We start from the raw sequence: 13,638 nt of genomic DNA, 5'->3' as shown, positions 1-13,638 counted from the left end.
CGCTCCCGCTCCCTCCCCCCCCTCCTCTCCCTCCCCTCCCCTCCCGCCGTGTCAGCGCGCGGCGGCCCCCGCGCGCCGCGGCCAATCAGCGCGGGGCTGAGAAATATGCAAATGAGCCCCCCGGCCCGGCCCCGCGGGCTCGCTGGGGCCGGTGGGGTCGCGGCGGCGGCGAGCGGCTGAAACTTCGGCACGGCCCCGGCACGGCCCCGGCACGGCCCCGGCAGCCGGCGCGGCCCCGGTAAGCGCCCGCGGGGAGCCCGGGGAGGGGGGCGTGGGGCCGCCGGGGAGCCGCCGCCGGGCTGCGCGTGCCCGCGGCCGGCCCGGTGGGGAGCTGTCAGGCGCGGGGCATCCCCCGCCGCCCCGCTCCGCTCCGCTCCCTCCCCCCGCGGCCGCCCGTGCGTGCCGGGCAGCGGGGGAGGCTCCGGGCGCCGCCGCCGCCGCCTTGGCGTAATGGCGAACCCGGCGGTGAGTACGTGCGAGAGGGGCCGGGCTGCGCCCCGCCGAGCAGGCCGCGCTCCGGGCGCACCGGCCCCGGCCCCGGCGGCGGCCCCGGCCCCTCCTTCCTCCTCCTCCTCCTCCTCCTCCTGCTGCTGCTGCTGCTGCCGGGAGGCTCGGCGCGGCCTGCTCCCCGCACGGCTCTGCCCCTGCTTCCGCCCCTCGGCCGGCACGGCCCGGCCCGGCCCGGGGCCGCCGCCGGGAGGGAGGGAGAGAGAAGGGGGGGGCCGGGCCGCTGCCGGGGGTGAGGGGCAGGGATGCGGCGCCCGCAAAGTTTGGAGGGGGAGAACGGGGCCTGGCCCCGGGGCCTGGGCGCTGCCAGGTGAGGGGAAGGGCAGGGGGCGCTGCCCGCCGCGGGGAGGGCGAGGACGGGGCTGGATGCGCCTCGGCCCCCCCGGCGAGGAGGGGGAAGGGAAAGGGAGGGGAGGGAGGGGGGGGCTCCCCACAGCTCCTTGGTTGAGGGGAGCTGGGGTGCGGCACCCCCAGGGTGGGCAGCGGGGCGCCCCCCCCTCGCTCCCCGCCCAGGTGGGCAGAAAAAAAGGGTTTGCCAGGCGGGGGAAGCCGAAAGGGAAAAAAAAGGAGGCGGCTGTGGCAGCCCCTGGGCTGCATCCACGGCAGCAGGAGGTGGGGAGTGGGGCAGGGGAAGGCCGGGTGCTGGGGAGGGCGGCCGGGGGCTCTGCTGGGCTGGGGGTCGCTGCTGGGAGGGCAGCCCCAGGCTCCTGGCCGCAGGTCCCTGCTGCAGGGGTGGGAGCTGAGAGCAGCCGTGGGAGCACGGGGCTGGGATCTGTTGGCTGGCGTTTCCCAGGTAGCAGGCTGACTTCCTTGTGGGATGACAAGGGGAGGATTTCGAGGCCAGCTCAGCACTGCAAATCGTGCTGGGTGAATTGGTGGCGTGCATCGTTTCCCACTAAAGGGGAGACATTGCGCTGGTTCTTCCTGAAGCATAGAGCGGTGAAATGTGAAAAGCTCGTCGTTCCCTCCTCGCACGCGTTTTTGTGGGCAGGGACACGAGGCAGGTGAGGAGAGCAGGCTTCTCTCACTTGGCTGCATGGCTCTGACACGAAGGTTGATGTGTGCACTTTCAGTTCTCAAGAAGTATTTTGCACTCCTCACTGTCTTCGTATAAGTGCCATAAATCTTCAGCAACTACAAACTTCCTTCAGTTCGTGAAAGTTGTTCAACTTCAGCACTGTGAGGAAATAGAGCTCGGTCTTCCTGCCTTACGCAGAAGAAATCTGAACCCTTTAGCAGCACTGTGCGTACTCACGGGGCACAAAACAGCAATCTACATCCATAGAGAAGGTTTTTAGTTCTCCTTGCGTGTCTTTTTCGAGAGTGCGAGAAGTAGCCATGAAAAGTAATTCGCATCTCAGGAAGATTAGGCCCATCAAATGTGAGACCTTTCTGCATCTCTTTCAAGCTGTGTCATTTGACACCATCGAGCTCCTATTTGGTAGGTGTGAGGTAAAATCATTCTTTCACTTATATTTGCATACAAATGATTGCACGGTTAGCATTCAAGGCAGAATGTTAACATTCAGTCATCCTTGAGAAATACCTGGGTTTTTACCTGGCTCCGAGTTTTGATGGCTTGGTACGTAGATCAGCTTTTTGCTAGATTCTTCCATAGGATAAATATTTTTCAATTAGTAATTATTCCTTTTATATACTTTGTTAACTATTAAAGAATGAGTAGCAGCAGTTAATATCTTTTGGTTTTATCGACTGACAGAGTTTCTACCACCTCCCATTTATACTTTTTTCTTTCAGGCTTAATAATGACTTTTTCATTGTTCCTGCATCTGGCAGATGGGACTTCCAAAGCACCACGGACTTAAATATGCAGTTTTTGTCATCCAAAGAGCAAAAATTAATATACATGGCCTTGAAAGTTAACCAATGCAGGGAACTGTGTGCCAGGCGAGGGCACACAGAGAAATTGGTGGGAAATAGAGTGGACTTCAAGCCTGGGGTATCGGTAGCTGCCCAATTACAGCCCACTGTGAACCCTCTAACCTTACACTAAATGTGAGGGAGCTTTCTCTTTTTAATGAGAAAGGGGGGCAAACTGCCTCAGTTTACTGTGCATTTATAGTATGATAAGGACAGGCACATAGGTGGTTACAATGCCTCTGCTGGTTTACTTCGTGCTTACTGGTTTGTGTTTAACCAGGTAGTCCCATTTGTTAGAATTTATGCTGCTCTTCATGGTGAAGGTGTGCTACCTCCTCTCCCTCAGATTAAAGCTGTTATTTTGGCTGGAGGAAGAACTGGGATTTTAAGCCCCATAATTTTTCAAGGATTTTGAGGGATCTCAGCACCTACTCAGAGCTGCTGGTGCTAAATGCTCCTGAAGATTCCTCCAAGGGTTCAGTCATGGAGAAATCTTGATGAAGGCAGAGTGTTGTTTTTAAAAACTATTTTTAGTGATGTTATCTAAGTGATGTATGACATGAGCCAGTACTAGGAGACTACAGAAGCCCTGAAACAGACATTGTTCATTTGTTTCCCTGTATAAAGAGAAGGAAAAGTTAGCGATGCAGGTGGATTAAAACAAAAACATCCACATGATGCTTTAAAATTACCTTATTTGTGCAACCCATAAAGTAAATGGCTGCACTTTTGTTCTTGTCTTAGAGGGCTAGTTGTAAGATTTTTTTTTGTGTATCTCACAAATCTATAATACTAAGAGTTAAGTATATTAATCCTTCAGACACTTCAGCAGTAAAGGTAAGCTGGACAATTATGCATGTATTTTATGGGTCAGAATTTCTTACAATGCAGTTCCCTTTTCTTCTTTTTCCTTGGTATCAGGCTTGTAGGTAATGGCCAGGTGTTCAGACACATTTCTTTCTTGGATACTGTTCATGCAGTTTAGGATGAGAAGTTGGATCTGATGGAGACAAGCGGCATGAGCCGACACAGTTTGGGATTGCAGTATTAGACTTCTTTCTGCCACTGTTGTTAACTAAGGTGTCAGTCAACTTTGGGCCCTAGGTTCTTAAATTGTTCAGTTGAAGTATGTTTTTGGGTTTACCTGAGATCTGGTAACTTTCACGCTCAGTTTCTTTTCTAACCAAATTAGTTCGTCAGATAGGTTGTATTCTTCTGCTCAGCTGCCTTCATTTGTCCTTTTCTATAGCCTCTTCTATCAAACAGTGTGCTTAATGAGCACCTAGAAATCTCCCACTCCCAGGCTTATCTTATGTGCTCTAATTCCGTTTTCTAGTGCTCTTCCTGCAGTTGGTGTCAGGAATGCAACGGTAATGTGTATGTGTAAATGGGGGATGGAGAAACCAGTTGTCTCTTAAGCCAAACATTCAAGAACTGATAGTTAGAATTACTGGAAATATTTTAGGATGTTATTGGAAGTAATAACTCTTTCCCATTCAGCAATATAAGCTATTGTGCTAAGGTTTAATTCTTTTGGCCGTACAGCAACCACCAGAAATGGTTTTCAGCTCTTTGAATGAAGGAATGGCAGGATTCTCTGATTTTTTTGCCCCATGTAATCAATCCATAAATGTGAGCTGGCCAGATGTCAGAAAGGCTGAACAGAAGACTTTCCTAGTTACAAAGGTGTGAAGAGAGGTCTTTTTTAAGCAGTTTTTTTCTTTTAAGTATTGCATGACGAAGTATGATGTGGTTTGCAATGACCATGTTTTCGAGGAACTGCAGAGTTCAAAACTTGCGGAAGATGAGCTTTAAATCAAACACTTTTAAAATGGTGTGGTTAGCAAAGCTGTAGCTCAACTTCAGAACCTTTTAGCATCTCAGTAACACTTTCAAAATGCATGTGTAGTAGTATTCATGTGGATACACAGCTTTAGAGGACCAGCTTTAGTGCTGAAGTGAAAGGCTACTCTTGGGTTGAGTTCTCCTTTAGTGCTGCCTTTGCTTTGTTACGAGGCTACAAGAAAAGGCAGTTCTTTTAACTCAGAATTCAGCAGAAATATTGATAGGATGTGACACCTGTCAATGAGCCAATGCATTGATCTTCAACTTCTCTCTTAGGATTTACCAAGAAGTCAAGTTTTCATGTCTTTAGACATGAAATAGTAGTAAATGCACATTACTTTTATTTTTTTTTTAAAGAAAATAAGGTAAATATTTTTGTTTTCATCTTAAATCAACAGTTAAGGTTTGCAGCCAGATAGAAAAATTTCCTTTTTTTTTTTTTTTCTGAAGACAAATAATATTTTTTGACTTTGTTCTTTATCTGAGTCATATTCAGAAAATTTAATAACTCTGGTTACCAAATGGTTTCCTTCTGCAGTGTCCTGTTGGGCATTTTTCCTTGTGTTGCACGAGCAGTGTTAGAAAACTCAGTTGTGTTCTGGTCACTAAAATTGAGGGAGTTTTCCACAATTTATTCTGCAAGTGGCTTTTATAGAGCAAATTATTTTATTACATTTGGTCCTTAACGTCTCAACAAAGAAAAATTTAAGTTTCATAGAGTTTAGGTCTGTGTAGTGGCATGAAATTTGCCTCTGATACTCCATTTTTTAGAGGGAATCTGAGAGGTAAATTGGACATTTTTGTTTTCCCTTACCTTGTAGCGAAGCCACGGCAGTTGGTGGCTTCCACCAGCATTGCCACGTGTTGGGGAAGAGATTGGGCCTGATGCCATGGGGCGCCGTGCTGCTGGTTTCAGCATCCAGGTTTTGGAAGTTTTTTTTGTGTTTTTTTTTTTTTCTGTTTTGCAGAAGGTAGGCTAAAATCTAGGTTCAGAGCCAGAATTTCAGGAAAGTTTTTTAAGAATTAACGCTCGGTTGCCCTTGAGAGACAGATGAGTATTGGCCCATTTCAGCAGGGGAAGTGTTTTAGAAGTCTGCGTTGTCACATGCTTGTGGCAAAGGATTGGTGTTACAGCAGGAGCCCAGATTCTCTGGCAGTCTATTGTAAGTGAATTCAAGAACATGTTCGTGAAACAATGAAACAAGATGATAAATGTTATTTTGCTTGAGATAATATCATTTTTCATCATTTTCTTAAGAATAGTATGTTAAACTAGTCACAAACTCAGAAGGTTTTGCTTAGCATGTGCTTGGGAAGGACTTTTTTGAGAAACTTGGATACCAAATTTGCTTGAAAATAGTTTTAAAGGAGAAAAATTACATGCAGCTTTGTTTCTGAAAGATACAGATGAGTGTAATAGGTGAAACACTTGATGCCAGCTTGTGTAGCATGAACCTGATTGTCCCAACCTGTTCTGTTGAGCAGAGCGCTCATGGCACTGATGTCCATGGTCCTCTTATGTCCTCAGCTGGTGGTGTCCAGACTTCAGTTTGTGTTGTTTGGTGTGTTTTGGTTTTTTTTTTTGCAAATTTTTAGGAGTTTCTCTCTGTCAGTGTCAAGTCTTTGCTACTGTTGGTCTGTACTCACAGCTCATTTGTAGAACAGACGCGAGCCTTTGAATTGTTCTAGTTGGTACATCCAGGTCATAAAATTGCAGTAGTTCATAAAGATGCTTATCAGATGAGAACATGGGAATTGTTGGGAGTTAATATGCTAACAGATTGTGAGCTGAAAGAGGGCTGTGCTGTGAAGTCTTTCTGTCTCTGAAGGTTCCTTACGAAATCTGGTTTTAGGCCCTGTGAAAAGGAGAATGCTTTTTTCTGGTTTTCAGTGCATTCATTTCTCTACCTCTTAAAAACTGCAGTAAAGTTCCTCAGGAAGATAGTGGAATTCAGAAATGTGTCTCGGGTATAATGCTGGAGTTCATGATAAAAGCAGCTGGCAAATAATTAGAAACCTTCTAATTGCACACACAAGAAATTTAGAGAGCACCGAGAGGTTTTTCTTTTTAAACTTAGAGGGAAGCCTGTGCAACTGCCTTTCCAGTGATCAGATGTGTAAGTTACAGGGACGTTACACTGAATATCTTGTTCTAACTCTTCTGAGAACTAAAGAGCCCGTTCCTATTCAGTGCGGCTATGCTGAGATTTGTGGGCAGATCTCTTAAAGAGAAGTTACTCTGCAGAATGGTATTTGCACCTGAAGAAGAGCAGACTGGGAAATTCTGTGAGCTGTATTAGCAAAATAAGCAGCACCTCTCAAGTTCTGAAATTTGACTCTTCCCTTTGGAGAAGCAGAATGATGGTAATGTTTAAAGAGCACAGCAAGTTATTAGAATAGCTTCCTTCAGTAGTCCTGTGGCAGAACCCTTGAACTTTCTAACATTTATGTTCAGTAAAATAAACTGGCTCAAGGATAAGCCTTACACGCTTTACAAGATGCTTCTTGAAACTCTAGCCATCTTCCAAGCTCCCGAACAATTGTACCATGTTGCCCTTCTCCATACCGCCTTTGTTATTGTTCCTCTGTTGAAATTAATGCCTGCAAAATATAAATGAGAAAATGGAAAGTGTGTGTACACCTCAGCCATTTTAATGCAATGTCTAATGCCAAAAGGCTAGGTTAAACCTGAGCTGAGACATTATGCACTGAAGCAGCAAAGGCACATGTACGTGTTTTGTTCTGAGCAATGTGATTTGAGGGCAGTAACCTTTGGCAGATAGGGTGAGAGAAGGAGTTGAAAAGAATAATTTCTCAGTCTGCTGCTGCTAAGTTCTCTAAAGGGTATTTGCCAAAGACCTAAGACAAAAACACACAAGGATTTTGTATAAAACTTAATGCACTCTTTAATTAAATCTAGGATGGCGCACTAAGAAGTGGAACTTAGGGTTAAAATGATTATTTTACACTATTTGAAATGCATAGCTTATATCCTGTTGCAGTAATGTGTATAAAAGTCTGCATTTTGGGGTCTAAAATGAGAAAGGTGGTTATTGTTCAAAATCTTGTGCGGAATCCTAGTTCTCTAGGATTCCATCAAGAACATGAGAAAATCCTTGTGCCCATAGGTTTTTGTGCATGGTTTTTGAGTATTTCATGATGAGGTTATGTTAGTTGGTCAGTGGAAGATAAAAACAAAAAAAGTTTCTAAGATAGCCTAATATGTCTGCATCTAGTTCTACATAACTTTAGTTCTGGTTCTATTTAATATAAGCTTCCTCATGTATCAGCAAATTTTCACAATTTAAGATTTAGAAGAAGAATTAAGACCATGCTCCAAAGACGGAAACTGTACAGAACTTTTTTTAACCATACAGATATGTACATAATTGTGTAATTAAAAGCTCGCGTACAACATAGCTTAGTTGAGAATCTGGGGAGACAGACCTTGTTTTGCATCTTAAGAAAGCTTTAAGTTCCTTTTGCATGTGTTTGGCACTCAGTGCAATCATCAATGATTCTTTCTCTGTACGAAATACTACTTATATTTTACTGTTAGAATAATGTATCGTAGTTCTGTTCTTCTATTTACATACATTTTTTCTTCTTTTCAACGTAGGATATTTCAAACTGCTAAGTACTCCACAGTTGTCTCCATATTGGAAGCTGTTCAAGGAAGCTGGCCTGAAGAGTAAGTAATATCTTTTTGTTTTGAAGATTTCTGAACACACTGCTTCAGGGAGGACAGCTATGTTTTCTGATAGCAAGGAACTTAAGATAGTGCTTGTCTTGTATAGTAGTTACAGGTTAATTAGACTTCTGTTTTTTACTGCTTCGGTTTCATATGTAGGAGCAATTACTTGATTGAAATATAATAAATAATATTTTTCAAGCTTTTATTCAATTAATTTATATATTGTACAACAACTTTTAAATAAACAAGTTTAGGAATTAAAGTATATTTTGAAATGCTGCATAGTACTTGACAGTTGAATAATTTTGAACTTGATTCTAACATCTGGGTGTGAAGAGGACTTTTTGCATAATGGGAGATCTATTTGACATTACATAAAAGGATAAATGTAGTAATAGTATTCAGAAAAAAAAATTACTGGGATGTTGCAGTTTTTTGTTTTTTTTTTGTTTTTCTCCCAAAGTTAGTAAAAATAGGCACTTCACTTCCTTATTTATGAGACGTCTATAACAGCATGGCTATTGCCGATTGTACATTAATTCTGGTGTTCTTGTTTTTATGGTATCTATTAAATAATTGAGTTCCAACTGTTGTATTTGCATAATAATATACTATTATTTCAAGTATAATCTTAAAATTGGTTTTGTGTGACTTGTTTAATATGTTTCGTTTTCAGGTCTCTAATGATGAGGTGCTCATCTGGCCATAAAGAGCATCTCTGAACTCAATTCTTCGTTAAAGAGATGTGTTCTGTATTCATGGGTAAGGAGTTTCATCTTAACTTGCATGCTTTTATGTAGTATCTTGTGGTATATTGTTAATTTCTAAGATTTTAGCAACTGGTGTTGTACAGGTTCATCAGTTACTCAGTATAGAGCTCCTTAGGTGCATGTATGGGCTCTTAATTTTGACCCAAGCTATTCATGCAACTTAGGAGTTCTAATACCTAAGTATCAGTGGTCTGGCTTTCATATTACATTAACTTTTGGTTAGATAGTGGGACAGAGTTTTTGTATATAGGTGAACAATAATTCTAAATAATTACGATTTGGTCAGTGAGTTTTGATTCCTTTTTGGATATATACAACAGTTCTATTGGCTTTCATTAGACATTTACCATGCATCTGTTGAATTTGGAGCTCTAGAAAGAAAAGAAAACAACAAACAAAAATAGATGTGAATTGTATGTAATTAAAAAAACAAAAACAGTTTTTCAGTAGTAAAAGCTGTATCTCATCTGAAGAAATTTTTGGGTGTTACTCCTACTTCAAAAAAGTAGAAACAAAAAACTTGCAAAAATCCTACTAGAGAATGGGAGTTTTTCTAAATGCTACTAATATTTTAATCTTTGTAGGTCTCTAAATAAAACAGCTAACTTCATATGTTGCAGAATTTGGTATAATGTGTTCCCTTCATATATTAAGCACTGCTTGTTGAAATATCATTTTGAGACTATAAAATAAACTTGAGTTATAAATTAATGTTATAAATTAAACTTGAGTTAGAAATTAATGGATCCTTGAAGAAATACATGAAGTACCACAAACATTGCTGATATCATTGCACGATGTCATGGAATTTTATATATAAAAATTTTGTGATACACCTTCTCTTTGGTGTGGTTTTGCTCTGAGCTTAAGAAAAGCTGTTCTCAATGAAGGATCTGTCCCATACGTAGTGCCTGCCAATCTCTTTGATAATGGTAGCAATTTGGCATTAATTGCATTGAAAGATGTTTCATTTCCATGTGAGATGTCCTTTGTCACGTTGGTTCGCTTGAACTTTTATATAAAAACTTTAAAAGTGTGTAATTGTCATTTGTCATTTATTTTTTCCTGTAAACCTTCAATATTTATTTCCCAGAGGCTACCTGCTTAGGGGAAAGGAGGAGAGGTGTTAGATGGCAGTTATTGCATTTGTGAAGGGTACAAGGGGGAGCAGTGAGTGATACGAAGCGTTTGGTGTAAGCAAAATAAGTGCAGATATGCAACCAGACCACCCTGTATCCATATGGCAAGTACACCCCAGTCAGTGTGCTCTGGTTGTATGCTCTTACTCAGAGTTGGAGCCGTAGCTGTGGACAGGAATCCCCTGAGAATTTAAAGCAGTTTCAAATCTTTTTCTGACCTTCAAATCAAAATATGAAGGACTTATCTTTTAAGTATTTAATATAATGTCTCTGAACTCTTTAGTAGAATAGAGTTCTAAACAAAAGTATCATGTTGAGGGTGTGACTTTATTTAAGGTACAGTTTATTATTCCAAAATAGTTAGAAATGCATATATATGAAAGGCAATTTTAAAATTAAAAATGCATACATATATATATATACATACACGTGCATGTATAGATATAATACACAACATACTAATATAATATGCATTGTATAAATTAAATGTGGATATTTATTCTCTGTTCAATGAAACAGACTACCCAAGCAAACTTTTTACTGATTTTAGTGATACAAGAAAGAGAAAACTCACCTCTTTGATCTGTATTTGCTATAGGTACCGTAGCATTCTTATTCAAAGACTTGCTTCTCTCTTTCTGTTAGAGTCTAAAACAGTTCATCTCTACTAAATGTCTAAATATTCTTTTTCTATGCTCTGTATTTCTTGAATTTGAGCGAATTGTTCTGTCCCTTTGTGTATTTTAAATTTAACATGCACATTGATCTTAAAATCTATAATATACTATCATTTATATTGAGCATCACTGGGAAATTACTTCTGTATTTAATTTACTGCAGCTTTTTGAACTCAGCCAAAGCTTTGGTTATAATTAAATCAGATAAATAATGATAGTGTAAATGTAATTTATTTCTAATATTGGGGGAGGGAAGAGCCCTATCACTTCTGAATATCGTGCAGAAGTGATCAGATTTTTCAGTATTGTTTCTACCACAGTATACCTCTTTTGACATAGTGTTTCATCTATTAGATGGGCAAATGATACAAGTCCACCTGCCTGTCATGCTGTTGTATACTACATAAAATTTAGCAAACAAAACTATTTTTCAGTCTTTCACAGATCTTGTTTGGAAGCAAGTCTGTTATGCTTTGTTGTCTTGCTTTAAAACAAACAAAACAAAACAAAACAACAAAAAAACAACCTGTCCATGCATATAACATAAAACTCCTCCCTAGTTATGGCCATCTGTGTTTACCTCTTCTATTTCCTTTACATGTAATCTGGATTTCTGTTATGTTATGCTTGGATGACTTCAGTTCTAATCTCTTCTACTAACTTGTCCCCAACTTATTTCTGAGGCAGCTTTTATTATGTGTCTGGATAGCCATTATTTCAGCTTCTCACATAAAAAATGTCCATCAAAGTCACCTGCTTCCTATTATCTGTGATGCTGTCATATGTCTGTCATGTGAAGCTGCGATACTCAGTCCCTCAAAGGATGAAAGAGGAGACGTCATTAGTAATGTCTGAATCTTTACCTGTTTGGCGTGCTCATAACTAAAGCAGCTAGTTTGCAGTTGTCGCTTCATCGTTAGTAATCAACAATGCAATTAATGAAATAATCAGGTTTTATTTTGCATTTTACTGCTACTCTTCATTGACTACTACTTCTCTTCTTGCAAGGAAAATTTGTCTTTTTCTTACAAGTTCATTCTTTTTTTGATATATGTGATAAAATACATTTTTCTGTACTTTTCGTCTGTTTATTGTATCTTCTCCCATTGCCTTCATTTCTGCTCTCGCTTGTTCCTATAGCTATAGCTTGTCTTTTTGCAACTCTTACCTTCCACACATTAATCTACTCTAAAAGAAATTCATCTCTTTGAGACTTTCAGGCTGTCTTTATTTCTTCTTGGCCTTTCTCTCTGACTAGAGCAAAAAAAGGTTGTTACTAAACTCTGATGGACAGCCAGAATGGAGAAAGTTTGCTTTTTTTTTCCCTTTGCAAGAAGTTACATTAACCTTTTTAACTTGAAACCTCCGTTTCCTAACCTCTGCTCTGGTATCGATTCTGTCTTGTTGCACGCGGACTTTTTAATGAAAGGGATCAAATAGGGCTGAGTGTACCCTGCTTCATTTCTAAGTGGTTTTGGATATAAATAAAACTTGAGAAAGGTGTAAAGTTTAAAGAAGTTAGAATTACAGAAAAAGTAAATGAGCTGATTTTGGAAATTAAAAGGAACAGGAGTAGTTAATTGATTTATATTGTTTGTAATAGAAAAGATGTTTTTACAAACATCTAGGTTACCAAGTTGTGTACTTTTAAATGAAAAACATGAGCTATGCAGAAGTGAGTATATTTTCATTCACTTGGACTTGTAAGATCCATTTTAATACCATTTCTTCTGTTTTAAAACTTTGGTTTAGATCTCTACTATAAAGCTTATGCTAAGAACTAATAAATTATAAGTGTTCTGTTTAATGAGTAGTGAAGTGATAAAAATAGAAGCTGGAAGATGTTTTTGTTTTAATTCAGGTATGTTCGCAGAATAACTTGATACTTCTTGCATGCTGTGCTTTGTATGAGGTAAAATTGTAGAGTTAGCAGTTGGAGAAATTTAATGTTTAAATGAGAAATGCTTTAGAATATACAAGGATGACAAACCTTGAAATGTGTTTCAGCATGTCTGAAGAACACATCTGATGTTTTTTCTTAGTTCTTGTTCCGTTTTCTTGCATAAATCAGCTTGATACAAAATTGAGATGTTAGAAAGAGAGAAGCTAAATGCTAGTAAGGAATATTGTTGGATGTCTCTGGGTTCCACTATATTAAAAAAAAATAAATAAATAAAAAGTGCAACACCGTGGAAAATTACAAGTTTACCTAATGTCCTATACTTGGTAAATGCTGTTGAAGCAATTCCAGCTCATAGGGGGGCAGTAACTTCTTAAACTCAAGTAAAGAGACTGTGGTCTTCTGATTGCTTTGTCAGTTTGTACCTCTGGTGTGGTGCCCTTTTTATTTTCTAGAATTTCTCCAAGTAGGTCTTAGACTTTGCTGTTGTAGAAGGATCTTAGCAACTTTAAGCTGGGTTGAGATTAATGTTAAATCAGTATAAAATAATGGTGAATTGAGAAATACAAAGTATTACAGTTAACTTAGTTTCTATAGCAAGTGTGATTATCACAAATTCGGGGTATAAGGGGCATGTAGATGTTGAATTCTATTTATGAAGAGAAATCAAACTGGATTGCTGTAAAATAGAATTATTAACCGTAACAGTGTTTGCTTGATGGGAAATAAATAGTTTTAACAAAACAGTGTTGGGATTTTGGGTGGGATTTGTTTGGTTGGTTGTATTTTTTATTTGTTTGTTTTTTACATTCTGCCTCTTGTTACTGTAGTTTGCTTCATTGAGTAGGGATTCAAAACTGGTTTCCCCATTCTGATTAGAATGTGACTGCAAGAGGAACTTGTCTTGAGTGAGAAGGGTTTTGGAAAAATACTCATAAAATACTGTCTGCACTTGCATTGTTAAACCTCTGGTTGTCAAGTACAATAGATGAAAGTCTTAAAAGCACTTATTTCCTAAAATGTTCTTCTGCCAGCCAGAGGTAAAAGAATGTCCAAAATTCAACTTGGTACAATAGAGTTGTTGGGGAAAAGAAAAGGCTGGATGAAAGTGTGCTAAAACCTAACTGTAGCTGCTATCATTTTCTGGGTAAGGGGGAGCAAAATAGGGGAAGAGAAGCACTTACAGCATGTGAAAGTTTCCATGTGAGAATCTTAATGTTTCATT

The 13,638-nt window shown here is 40.4% G+C and overlaps 1 protein-coding gene across 11 annotated transcripts in view; it reads left to right on the top strand.

Moving 5' to 3' along the window:
• Positions 1 to 103: 103 nt before the first annotated feature.
• CHD9 (chromodomain helicase DNA binding protein 9) overlaps positions 104 to 13,638 on the top strand; it is a 92,884-nt gene continuing 79,349 nt past the window's right edge. For 9 of the 11 annotated variants that reach the window (XM_068693645.1, XM_068693642.1, XM_068693646.1 and 6 more), the window contains exons 1-3: positions 104 to 238; positions 7,853 to 7,924; positions 8,604 to 8,689. The gene's annotated coding sequence lies outside the window, so the exon portion shown is untranslated. Of the gene's footprint in view, positions 239 to 306; positions 466 to 799; positions 818 to 7,852; positions 7,925 to 8,603; positions 8,690 to 13,638 lie in introns of those variants that run through there. The other 2 variants (XM_068693640.1, XM_068693641.1) reach the window with 2 other exon arrangements.

This window comes from Anas acuta, chromosome 10 (genome assembly GCF_963932015.1).
Source record: "Anas acuta chromosome 10, bAnaAcu1.1, whole genome shotgun sequence".
In the NCBI taxonomy this organism is placed as follows: domain Eukaryota; kingdom Metazoa; phylum Chordata; class Aves; order Anseriformes; family Anatidae; genus Anas; species Anas acuta.
The sequence above is the reverse complement of the archived record's forward strand: the minus strand, read 5'-3'. Positions and strand labels throughout refer to the sequence as shown.